This window comes from Pundamilia nyererei, unplaced genomic scaffold (genome assembly GCF_000239375.1).
Source record: "Pundamilia nyererei isolate P.nyererei 1_Seehausen unplaced genomic scaffold, PunNye1.0 scaffold00105, whole genome shotgun sequence".
Classification (NCBI taxonomy): Eukaryota; Metazoa; Chordata; class Actinopteri; order Cichliformes; family Cichlidae; genus Pundamilia; species Pundamilia nyererei.
The window spans coordinates 1,403,914-1,414,855 of NW_005187506.1; the positions used below are offsets into that span (position 1 = coordinate 1,403,914).

Genomic DNA, 10,942 nt, shown 5'->3' on the forward strand with positions numbered 1-10,942 from the left:
CACACACACACACACACACACACACACACACACACACACACACACACACAAACATAAATTCCGTTCGAGTTGTTCCTCCCTGGAGTTTGTGTGAATGTCACGGCATGAAAAGTTCTTGGGCTTTGCTTTGGGCTCAGAAGCAATCTGTCTGCATTCGTTAGCAGCTGTTGCTTTGTGGAGGAGAACCTCGAGTTGATAATGGCTAAAAGTTGTGATTGACTTTATTCTGAGTGCACGAGGTTTGACCAGAGGTTTGGAAATTGCAGGTTTTGATTTGTTCTTTCACTGGATAAAATAAGAGCACTGGAAGCATTTGTGTTTTAAAATCATCTCTCTGGTCTATAAGGACTGAGTGTGAACACGGTCTGTGTGACAGTAAGATGGTAGCTGGTAGCTGGAACAAAGTTTAGAAATCCAAATCTACTCTAGTTTTTACATTTGTGTTACTGCAGGCTTCAGAGTGATGGTAGCTGTGCATGCAAAACATTAGTGAGACGTCTCAGATACACTCAGCTGCCTGGAGTTCAGCTTTTCAGGGTTTTTGGTTTCTTGTAAGTAATTGTCAAAACAGTTTGATTTGTTCTGGTCTAAAGGAGTGCGTCTAGCACTATGACTGTACAAGCGATTAATGAAATAGAATATCTGTGCCCATGGTACTCCAGAGGTGACATTCCTCCTTATTAACAGTGCACGCTTTGAGTTTGCTGCATGGGACGATGTCGGTGTGTGTGTGTTCATGTTTGTAGCAGAGTGACCGGTGGGTGGAACGATTCTTCCACTCATGAATCGTCCCTTTGACATTTCCTCAGGGATTTTGTTCCTCCTGATCTTTGTACCTTTTTCTTCTGACCCTCTGAGGACTGGATGTCCGTATATAGGACTCAGTCTGTCTGTCACAAGGACTCAGCCCTGTTAGGACCTGTTCAGACGTTCTTAATGAATTTAACTTTGCATAAAGGTCTCGACTCGCATGTGGTTTGACACAGTTTCCAATATCCTGCCCTTTAGAACTCAGCTAAAGACCTGCAGCGAGTCTGCCATGATGCTGCCTGGTAATGATGTATTCAAGCCTCTCACTCGGTTTCTCGGTCATAGATTCAAAGACACGAGGTGCAGAATATTTCACCAAAACAGAACACCGGCGGTTATGACAGAAATAGATGCTGGTGCATCGTTACTGTCTCAAAAATAACCGAACCAAGTGTAAGCCGTGGTACGCTGAACACTGCTTTTGGAGCTGTCCGAGGGTCTCTGAGGTCGGGATGGGTACAACTAATGAGGTTAGCACAATAATAAAAAACAGCATGTATAAAGATCAGTTTGTGTTCAGGCCGGCACCCAAAACACAAATATGCAAAAAGCTTCCAACTGTAAACTGACTCAGGGACATGGAGGCGTTTTTAAGGTTCTGGGTGCTTATGGTAGTTTTTACTTTCACTAATTACTTTTATTGTTAATTTCTATAATGATATAATTATAATAAGTATTAATAATAATAAAATAAGTATTTTTGCTTAGTTAGACCTTTCTTCTGTCTGTTCTTACCTTCAGTTAACAAACAGGCCGTTTGCTCCTAACTCGCATTTTACTTTGTTTACTTTGGTTCAAGGTAAATGATGTGATGTCAGTGGCTCAGTACATTTTTATTGAGTGAAAACACCTTTTAAGCTGGGTGGGCGGAGCTGTCTGAGCCCCGCCCACAGTAAACGTCCACCAGAAGTGATGCAAAATGAGCATTATAGACAAAAAAAAGCATTTCCTGGCATGCAATTCAGAGGTGCAGTTTTGTAACAGTGCAGTTTCACAAAGAGCTTTTCTTTCATTACTAATGAAGCAACAGTCAGAATAAATGGTTTTAGTGGTGAGAACTGTTAGTTCAAGTTTATTCTAATCTTTCATTTATTTATATTTCTCTCTTTCTCTCCAAACGTTTTTCCTTCAGGTCAAAAAATATGAAAAATATTTTATATTTACAGTACAAAAATATGTGTGTGTGTGTTTCCACAGCTGTGGCTCACTGGCCTCACAAACTAATTTGTTAATAAACTGCATAAATGAAGCTGGATGTGGACGTCTGTGGGCTCGGTGTCTGTTGTGTGGGTGTCTGTAGAAAAACAGCTCAGCAGGAAGAGTTTAACAATCTGAGACGTGCAGCAGCTGTTTTTATGCCCTTTAAATAAGATGTAACATTTTCTGTATTCATTCTTTTTTAACGTCATGCCAGAAACTTAAAAACAAGTAAAATGAGGTCAAACTGAAGTCTACGTCTCTCTTCATCATCTGTAAATTTCTCTCGTAGCACAAATGTTTTCCAACAAGCTTTAGTGGATTTTGAACATGGATGCAGCAAAGCAACCATTTTCTTAAAGAGAAAGTGGAAACGCATCAGAAATCCACTAAAATAAAAGCTGTCAGTGAGCTTCAGAGGCTAGCTGCCCTCCCTTGTTTCCTATGCTAGTGCTAAGCTAAGCTAACTAGCTGCTAGCTGGTCAGTGTGTTTGTACTGACTTTAAATCTGGTCTCGTTTGAGCAGATGGTAATCAGAGTATCTTTTTCTGTTCCCACAGGTCTTCCAGGAATGCCACGCCCACAGATCTGAGCAGCAGGTCGGTGAGTGAAATGTTTCTATGCTTCAGCTGTTGTGTTAAAATTTATCGGTTTTATTTTACTGTATAAAAAGAGATGAAGCATGTTTGAGGCTACGCAGAGCGAGGCAGTGTACATGAAGAATACTGAGGAAGAATCTAGAAACTCCTGTAAGTCTGAGGATGGCAGTTGGATCAGAAACATGGCAGCAGTTTTGCTGCTCAGATATTTGCAGATTAAATCCTGTTTCTTGACAACGTCAGTAAATTCGTTAGAGCAGTTGTTGTCTGCTTCTGGCTCTCTTGCACAGCGCGTCTTTTGTCCCTCCCCTCAACCGTCCCTTACTGAGCCAGTGCAGTAAGGTTCGCAGGAGGTTTCTTCCTGTTAAAAGGGAGTTTTTCCTTCCCACTGTCGCCAAGTGCTAGCTCATAGGGGGTCATGTGATTGTTGGTGTTTTCTCTGTATTATTTGTAATTATTTGTATTTGTAAAAAGTAATTAAATCAAATTGAAACTGAATTAGTAATTAGTCTGTGGAGAGGCGAGACTCATGAGCATTATATTCACTTTGTATTTAATAAGTGAAGTCGGTGAATTTCAGCAGTGAAGCCATACCTGAGCTCATGAAGTCGTGCGCTTGTTGATGCTCCATGAACATGTTGACTCTCTAACAGGTATATGATGGTAAACTACAGACAATAATTGCGCATGCAGAAGCACCATATGATGCTGTGGCACATGTCAAATGCCCAGTTTTAAAAAAACAAAATCAAAACACAAATGTGTTGTTAGCTAGCTACTGGCTAGCATTGATAGCGCCTTGAGGCGACTGTTGTTGTGATTTGGAGCTGTATAAATAAAGTTGAATTGAATCTCCTGCTGTTAAAAATGGGTTGGTGGTCTCTTGCCTTCCATTACTGAACTAAGTACAGTATGGTGACATGTTTATATTCTACACTAGGCTCTAACATAGCAGCATTCATTCCCAGTAGTTTGTAGTGGAGCAGGTACGTCACATTAAAAACAGCTCTTTTTGTTTTGTGTGGTTTCCAACAGGAATCAATATTACGAGCTCCAAACAGAGTTTTGCTTCTTCTTCCAGCAGCCGAGTCAGCTAATAAATGCGTGTTCACTGCTTGTGGTTCACATTATTTTCCCTGTTTTAGTGACTAAGATGATTAATCACAAGCATTACTCTGAATAATTCCTGTATTGAACTCTTTCATCATCTCTCATCTGTTTGTTTCTCGAGTCATCATAGTTTGTATTTTAAACGTACTCAGGCTGATTCCAATAAAGTAGTTCCGGTTGTTTCCTCTACGTCTGAACTTCACGTCGAGCTGAATTATTGAACTTTTTGCTGCGCTATATTTTTCTGACAGCTTTATTAGTCACTCTGCAGAAGTGTACAGATAAACTGGAGTGTTTTACATACATGAGATGAATGTGAAGAGTGCGTTTAAATTCTGTTAGAACTGCAACATTAGACATTATGCATTCAGCCACTGAAGAAGCAGCATTTTTACTTTTGCTAGTTGAAGTATATTGTAGTATTATTTTTTTTACAATGTGGTAAATTTAACTTTTGCGTACACACATCAGATTTAATGCTCCTCCTGTTTTGCCTGCAGCAGACTTGGAGTAATGTGTGATTTGGTCATGTGAGCATATTTGATGGCATCATTATTATTATATCCTCCAAACACGTCATCCATATCTGAACTTTTGCAGTTTTTCTGTCATCTGTAGTGAATTACACCTTCATAAACTTTATGCGCCGCTGTGATTGATTATCATTACCTCCACAAATACAAATAATCCTTTAAAAGTTTCTCCGTGGACACATTTTTGCAGGAGATTCTTCAAACTGAGTGAATTGCGTGTCACTTCGGTTTTCAGCGCCCGCAGCAGCCATCCTGCTGAACATGAAGGAAACGCTGCGTGGAGCCGAATCTGTCTTCTGGTCTCACTGCCCTTTGGCCAGTCATGCAAATAACATCTGTCAGTTTACACACGGTGTAACGTGGCCGTTTGCACACCTGAACAGTTTAATGTAAAACACACTCGGATCATTTCACCGAGCTGCTCACAAATCTAACAGATGAACCTGGTGCTGATCGGAGAACTGGACCAAAGTGGTTCTGTGCAAGCAAGAGGAAAGATCTCAGCATTATGGATCAATTATCAGCAAAGCTGATACCCGTTTTCATTTGAGTCTATCTGGAGACTGACTCAGGGCTGGAGCCTCGAGTGGACGTTAGAGGAACTGCAGTTTCTGGTTTCATCCTTCACTCCTGGAGGTTCATTTTGTAGCAGATAACCACGTAAAGAATGGAATATATCAACACTGGTCCTGGACTTCTGACGCTGATTATGTCACTAAAACCGTCCAATCGGTGAGCTTGTTTTACTTAAAATTGCTCCGATTCAGCATGTGTTTAACATGTCAGCCCCACATGGACTCGGTGGATGTGTGCTCCCACACACGGGTGGAGGTGATTTCTAACTGAGCTGTAACAACATCAGGAATCATCTGGGCCTTGTCTCCGTTTCCTTTTCTTTCCTGAGCCAAATTTTCTGGGTCTGTCTGACTCCTCCTCCTCGTCTATCTCCACCTTCTTTGTTCTTCTCTCCTCTTCGTGCCCCACCATCCATCCCTCTGCTTTTATCAGTGCCACTGCCGTTTTTGAGTTGACGGTCCTCGCTCTCTGTCCCTCTGCCACTTTTATCTCTCTTCATCTCTCTCTGCTCGTTGCCTCCCCGCCCCTCTCTCCATCTTTGGCTTAAATCAACGTGACTGCTTGTTTTCTCTCCTGCTCTCATTCGTCCTCTCTGCCAAGATGCCAATTAGTGTGTAAAATACAAACTCTTAAAAAGGCCTGTGTGTCTGCATATAAAGAAAACGTGGAAGCAGAAATCAGATGGATTTGGGTCATCGGTGCTTTCACAGCCTCAGAAATCCTTCAGATTTCCATCCTGGTTTTATTTTTAATGCCAAAACGTTGCCAGATTTGACATTCACCACTGGTGATCTTTCACAGACGTACTTATTTATTATAAACTAATGTGAATGGATTGAATTAGACTTGGATTAAACACTTTTAGAAGTTGGACAGATTTCCAATTACCCCAAAAAGTCCAATAAATGAAATAATAAGTCTTTGCTCCACTTCTGTACACTTAAAGCTGGAGTTCGTACTGGGGACATGCGGGGTGGGATTAGCCTTTGAGAGGCCAGTGCAGCGTGTGACTTTGACTTCCAGCTTTGCATTTGATAACCCATGCATGGTAAATGAGACTCTCTTTTTCCCCGGCTGCTGTGTTAAACATATTCCTGACATTTTATTCGTCCGGTCCCTTCGCTTCATGGCTTTGATTTTCAGACATCACCTGGAGCGTCAGTGAGGAGGCGTGAGGTCGCTGGGTCAAGTGAAGGATCAGTTGTGCAATATGAGCTCGTTTCCTGCTGACTTTGCCACTGTGTGACCTGTGTGTGTGTGTGTGTGTGTGTGTGCGTTTGTTTCTCTCAGATCCTCCAGGTGAACTTCCGTCCACTTGTTTTATGCATTTTTGATTTTGTGGCTAAAAAAGGAAAACGTACTGAGTGGAAACACCATCCATCCAGAAAAATCTGAAAATCCTGCAGATGCTTGAGGCTTGGCTAAACTGGAAAAGTTTAGTTACACAGTAGGAGCTCGATTCCTTCTGACTTTGCTACAGACCGTGTGTGTGTGTGTGTGTGTGTGTGTGTGTGTGTGTGTGTGTGTGTGTCAGATTGTCTTGTGTCTTTGTTCCTTTGAAATCTAAATAAATGATACAATGATGAAATAAATGACGACACACACACATCAGCTTTGGTGCTGCTGGAGCGATGTCGTCGTCATGAACAGTGACAGAGCTGCAGCATTAACACGTGAAATCAGTAGAAATATCACGCTTCCATTACGTTTGAGCTTTTTTAACGGTTTGAGCTTCAAACTGAGTTATTTTTATATCCTCTGAGCAGTTTTGGAAAACCCAGGTTGGAATAGTTTCTTCAATGTTCCCTCCTCACATGAAACACAACAGGAAATGGTCCACTTCAGTCACATTCTCACTGCTGGAAATGCTCAGTGTGGTCGGGCGAGGCTGCTGCCTGGACAGAGCGTGAGGCAGCCTGGTGCGTAGCGAGTGGGCATTATCTGTGCTATTACCTGTTCTATTCTCACACTGGAGCAAATGAGTGCAGTCAGACTCGCTCTGTCGGGTAATTGTGTTCTTACATCGCCTCTGAAAGTGATGTCCACAAGTTCAGCGCTGCAGTGGATGTGTGGCAAACGTGTTGTGTATAAAGGATCGATGTAGCCATGAGAGCTGGCGGTTAGGCCTTTTTTGGTGCTTTGATGTTTGGCGTGACACTGAGGGACCAGTGACCACCTTGTTTTAGCCCCTTTTCTCTCCAGCAGGGGTCAAATTCACAAAATGAAAATGGTAAATGGTCTGTGTAGTGCTTTACTTGGTCCCTAAGGACCCCAAAGCGCTTTACATTCAGTCATCCACCCATTCACACACACATTCACACACTGGTGATGGCAGCTACATTGTAACCACAGCCACCCTGGGGCGCACTGACACTGGTGCCACCGGGCCCTCTGACCACCACCAGCAAACATGGGGTTAGTCTCTTGCCCAAGGATATTTGGCACGCAGCCCGGAGGCAGCCTGGGATCGAACCACCGACCTTCTGATAAGTGGCTGACCTGCTCTGCCACCAAAAGGAACTTGATGTTGTGCTCAGTAAGACTTGACATGAGCGATCAAGTCTCTGAGCTGATCAGGAAGGTGTCTAATGAGCGAGCGTGAAGCTCTTTTCTCAGACCAAACCAGAGGCCAGACAGTTGAGTCGCCTCCTGCTGGCCATTAGAAAGAATGCAGCTTTACGTTTTAGCGCTGGGAGCTACGTCCACGTTTTACTGCAGGGGTCTCCGGGGCCACCGCTGGTACTGTCCCCGGGCCACAAGTTTGGGACCCCAGCTTTAGAGACACTTTTCTTAGTTGACAGGCGGCACTCGTTGTTGCACCGATGGTTTAAATTTGTATTAGGGCTCGATTATGGCAAAAATGATAATCACGATTATTTTCACTGAAATTGAGATCTCGATTATTTGACGATATTTATTTAACAATAACAATGTGTTGAATAATGACTTTAAAGATTGTCAAAAAATAATATAAATAGTGTACAAATACTGATAACAGTGCAAACGTTTGCAATATAAAAAATAAATGAAAAATGTAAACATCTATGTTTAGTGAACTTCAAAATACTGCATAATATTTATGCATACAAATAACCAAACATCAAGGTGAGCTGTGTAGCCACACAATGCACAATTGCATCAAAAAGTTGCTGCCTGAACAAAAATAAAATGAAACACTGAAAGTAGTAAGTTTTGATTGAAATAAATGATTGAATAAATTTGCAGTGTTGCTCTGTGGTGCAGCTACGACACCGCAGCAAAGTTTACACACTATGTCTACTTGATCCACGTCTGACTCCGCAAACCCATAATGTTTCCACACCACTGAAGTCGTTTTACCTCTTTTCAACCAACAGCAGTCACTCTCCTCTCCAAATAACTTCTGCTTAGCTTTCCGAGCTTCCCTCGGGTCCTCTTAATCAGCGGTCCCCAACCCCCGGGCCTCGGACCGGTACCGGTCCGTGAGTCGTTTGGTACCAGGCCGCGAGAGTTGAGGCTCAGGTGTGAAATGTATGGTTTTCAGGGTTATTTTGTTATCGTTTTTATCGTTTACTCGGTTTTCCTGGGTCTTTTCACGTGTGTTATGAATAAAGCTTCTTTTTTTGGTACCAGTACTAGTTTTATTTTGTTGTATTTATCCGCGACACCTTAAAGGCCGGTCCGTGAAAATAATGTCGGGCATAAACCGGTCCGTGGCGCAAAAAAGGTTGGAGACCGTTGCTCTTAATTGTTGTGACACGCGTTCGAAATGCAGAGAGGTGCGCTCGATTTGCCACACGGAGCAGCGCGAGAGTAAATAATAATAATAATAATAATGGATTGGATTTATATAGCGCTTTTCAAGGCATCCAAAGCACTTTACAATGCCACTATTCATTCACTCTCACATTCACACACTGGTGGAGGCAGCTACAGGTGTAGCCACAGCTGCCCTGGGGCAGACTGACAGAAGCCAGGCTGCCATATCGCACCATCGGCCCCTCTGGCCAACACCAGAGGGCGGTAGGTGAAGTGTCTTGCCCAAGGACACAACGACCAGGACAGAGAGCCCGGGGATCGAACCGGCGACCTTCCGGTTACAGATACGCTTCCCAACCCCCTGAGCCACGGTCGCCCTGAAAGCACGGGGCGAGGGGCTCATAATCGGCTCAGTCATTTTTAATGATTGTTGAAAGCCCAGATCGTAATCGTGATTCAAATTCGATTCATTGAGCAGCCCTAGTTTGTATGGAAACATTTTCTTTTCTTCAGCTTTTATAAACGTGTAAATGTAGCCATTCTTCAGCATGGAGACACATTTTAACCTGTTCTCTAGGAAACTTTATTCTAACTTTATTCTCTCTCCTGAGTAAGCGCTGCTGGTGCCCCAGTCTTTACCTTTCTGTATAAAACACCTTGTGGTGACTGTTGTTGTGAATTGAGGTTATATTAATAAACCTGAACTGGATGTTTCCCGTAGTTGTAAGTGTGGCAGTGCAGCTGGAGTCTGTCTTTGTGGAGGTTGAATGTCTCATCCAGTGTAACTACTGGATGAATTTTTATGGGATTTTAAATGCACAGTCTCCAGAGGCTGAATCGTACTGGTTCTACTGGCACGAGACGGCTGCTGGTTGGCTCACACAGATATTCACGGCTCCCAGATGAATGCTCGGTGTGACATTGCCGTCATTTTTCCACTCGTACTGAGCGGCTGACAGTTTGTTATTCAAATGCCTCAAAATGTTGGATGGATTTTTCTTCCAGACATTTTGGCTCCCAGAGGTTTACTGTCAGATATTGGTTTTAAAAGACGGGATTTGTACGGTAATGTGCTTCTTCTTTGTTTGTGCGAATGCACTGGAGACTTTGAGGAGTAAAAATATTACCCACAGCCTACTGTACAATCTCTCAGGTTAATACAATATTATTTTATTTTCGTTTAAGGCACAACTGAGTCTCGCTCTGTTGCTTGAATTGGCGTAACTCACCTGTGCACAACCGTTTACATCAAGTGTCGCTCGCTGGTAACCCGAGGAGGCAGCTCGTACGCTGAGCTTCTGAAGGTTTAAGGTTAAATGATTAATGTGGCCATGTTGGTTCTTTCAGCTGTGTTACGTAAAGACTTGATTGCAGTGGATGCTTGATGTTTTCTAGAGACTCCTGTAATGTTTGCCCAGCATTCATCTTCAGGACGGCTCTTCAAATGTTGAATACAGCAGTAACGCTTTGGAACAAAGAGCACGAGAACGGCGGCAAAAGCTGAGATCTGGTCATAGTAAGAAAGGACTCGGAGCACAAACCTGCTAACACTACGTTTTCTTGGGTTTCTCCCATTTTGGTTTCTTGCAGGTAAAACATGTAATTTGCACGACTCTCAAATTGTACTAATAGTATCGTCTTGATGCATCCAGTCATCCAGGTAAGTACATCTCCAAAAGCTGATTCTGTTCATCAGGACGGAAATTCTCATGACCATTGATCAACAACCACAACAACACAAAACACTACGTCCAGATGACCTGAATCAACTTTTGGAGATGTACTAATAGTAATAACTCATTAATAATTGTAACATGAAGGTTTGGTTTGGTTAATAATTATACAGACATTTCCACATTGTTACTTGAGCCTTGCGTGTCCATGTCATTGCATTGTTTTGGTGGAAATTAGAGTGGACGGCAGCACCTGGGTGAGGTGCTACTTGTGCCGTTCTTGCAGCAGCACGTCGCCCCGCGGCTGTTTCAGCAGAACAATGCCTGCCTCCACTCTGCCAGAGGAGAACAGGCTTTTCTCAATCAGGAGCATATCCACACAGCTCCTTGGCCAGCATTTAGTCCCAGTATGCCACTTATTGAATGGGATGTTCTGGGTTGACGTATTCATCAGAGGCGGCCACAACAGCCACTGCAGGCTGCACACGTCCAGGAGTGGAGCTCCTCAACAATAGATCTGGACATTTGTGCAGTCTATGGACACATCGATGGTTGTTTCATCATCAGATGAGGCCTCATGTCAAATATCTTGTACAGCATGGATTAGGGCTGCCACGATTATTCGACTAGTCACGATTACGTCGACTATCAAAATCGTCGACGACTGATTTAATAGTCGACGCGTCGTTTGAAGCTTTGTAAGATC

The 10,942-nt window shown here is 43.0% G+C and overlaps 1 protein-coding gene across 3 annotated transcripts in view; it reads left to right on the plus strand.

The window, feature by feature from the left end:
- The window catches only part of LOC102197777 (poly(rC)-binding protein 4-like), a 179,750-nt gene that overhangs the window by 66,171 nt on the left and 102,637 nt on the right, over window positions 1-10,942 (plus strand). For 2 of the 3 annotated variants that reach the window (XM_005740879.1, XM_005740880.1), the window contains one exon: window positions 2,568-2,610. The gene's annotated coding sequence lies outside the window, so the exon portion shown is untranslated. The remainder of the gene's footprint in view (window positions 1-2,567; window positions 2,611-10,942) is intronic. The other variant, XM_005740881.2, reaches the window with a different exon arrangement.